Source organism: Schistocerca nitens, chromosome 1, assembly GCF_023898315.1.
Source record: "Schistocerca nitens isolate TAMUIC-IGC-003100 chromosome 1, iqSchNite1.1, whole genome shotgun sequence".
Classification (NCBI taxonomy): Eukaryota; Metazoa; Arthropoda; class Insecta; order Orthoptera; family Acrididae; genus Schistocerca; species Schistocerca nitens.
Window position 1 is genome coordinate 192,967,137 of NC_064614.1, and position 2,235 is coordinate 192,969,371.

The 2,235-nt window shown below is 44.5% G+C and overlaps 1 pseudogene; it reads right to left on the minus strand.

The window, feature by feature from the left end:
• Positions 1-1,347: 1,347 nt before the first annotated feature.
• On the minus strand, positions 1,348-1,465 carry LOC126210453 (5S ribosomal RNA; annotated as a pseudogene).
• Between the last annotated feature and the right edge of the window lie 770 nt (positions 1,466-2,235).

Sequence of the window (2,235 nt, forward strand, 5' to 3'; positions counted from 1 at the left end):
CGACACGTGCAGATCTCTCGAAAACGTGTCATTTAAAAAAAAAAGTGGAAATGACATATTCTTGGTTAAAGACTTTTCGTACTTCGTGCTTTTAGAGAACAACATGCACGCTGAGTAAGTACACCACTCGAAGATACCGATGCAGTGAAAAATTGTCATAACGGCGCTGTTTTTGGTACGATTTGTTACAAGTAAATGACCGTTCATGACATATGGGTGGTTAAAGCCTTCAGGACATCGTAAGATCTGAAACATACACCTGTTGCGACGTCTGTGAATTGTAGTGTAGGGGATAGAGGCGAAAATTATGATTTGGAGGGTCACTGGTCCATATTCTGGTTTCTGCATCTATTTTTTATTCGCCTTTATATTTTCTAAAAAGGTGTAGGTCTTTTACGTGAAGTATAGAAAATGCAACAATTTTAGCAGTAGTCTGACAGCTCTTCGTCTAAGTAGCTTGGGCTATTTAGTTAGCTTTGACGTACTATAGCACTGTGTAAAGGACCCTCTCGCAAAATTTTTAATGATAATGATGACAAACTTCTGGTCGACATAACTGCTTTGTTTCAGTTTGTGTTCGGCCAAGAATTTTTTAAGCAAACTGGTGGGATCGTATGGGAAACCCTTTTTCTCGCTTGTTGGCTCACTTCTCTCTCTCTCTTTCTCTTTTTTTTCTGAGAGACGAGAGAGCACTGGAATCAGCAGTCTTTAAACCAACTGCATTTAGGATGTTTGCTGACAATACTCTCGTAGTGTGTTCTCACGAAGAAGATAAGTTAATGTAATTTTTACGTCTCCTCAGCTCCATTCACAAGAGCATTCAGTTTACTACGGAAGTAAAGAAAGATGGTTGTCTGTCTGTCGTGGATGCTTTGGTTGGACATTCAGAGTGACATTCACTTTATCATAAGCCCACCCACACTGATTTGTATTTGCAATCATCGAGATGTCATCACCTGTCACTAAGAATGAGTATGCTTAAAACACACACAGAGCTTATATAATTTCTAGATAGTCTGTTTAAAGACTTCGCCCAGCTACAGTTAGGGTTCAGAAGAAAATTTATGTTCTAGACAGTAGTATAAAAGGAAACTGACAGTTAAATGCAAAAACCATAAAGTGGATAAAGAATATAAAGACTCTGTCCGAACAGGCCACGAAGGCCCAACGGTACCGACCGGCCGCCGTGTCATCCTCAGCCCACAGGCGTCACTGGATGCGGATACGGAGGGGCATTTGGTCAGCACACAGCTCTCCCTGCCGTATGTCAGTCTACGAGACCGGAGCAGCTACTTCTCAATCAAGTAGCTCCTTAGTTTGCCTCACAAGGGCTGAGTACATCCCACTTGCCAACAGCGCTCGGCAGACCGGATGGTCACCCATCCAAGTACTAGCCCAGCCCGACAGCGCTTAACTTCAGTGATCTGACGGAAACCGGTGTTACCACTGCGGCAAGGCCGTTGACAGATAAAGAGTATAGCCTGCTGGCAAAATACCTAGATTTTGTGGCTCCGTAAACTTTCCGGCGTAATAACTGATTGTATTCAAGTCTGGTCTCCATCCGGAACATATCGACATCTGGACACCTGGCCGCCATCTTCAGATGAGTAGGCCGTCGCACTATCACGCCGGAACTGAAATCAAACAGGCCGCGGCGGCTCCGTTATACACCGACCGTGGGTCCACCGCGCGTGCGCGAACTTGACTGCCCTCTAGCGACAGGCATAACATAGCACCGGTGGTGAAAGCTCGCGGAAACGATAAATCGATATGGAACATTATTCACAGTTTTGACGACCGATATAAGGACCGTTGTTTCTTAATGTCAAATAGAATAGAGCTCCAACTCTTACTTAAAGGATACCTCCTATCTCCGTTTATAATATTGTCAGATAGCCGGATTTCAATGGGTTCTTTCACTACACAGTCCCAATACCACGACGAGTGGCAACCACTTGTGTCTCACCGTACAACATTTTATGTCCTTTAGTCTGACAATGTCCCGCCACTGCAGATTTTTCTGGCTGAAATAAACGCGTGTGGCAATGGTGCTCCACGCAACGATCCTGGATCGTACGATTCGTTTGTCCAATATAGGCCTTCCCGCAATGGCAAAGGATTCTCGTAGACCCCGGGGTTTCTCAACCCCCAATCATCCTTCACTGAGCGCAGCAGAGCTCTGGTCTTAGCTGGCGGACGGAATACACTTTAATATCAAATTTCTTCAAAATTCTT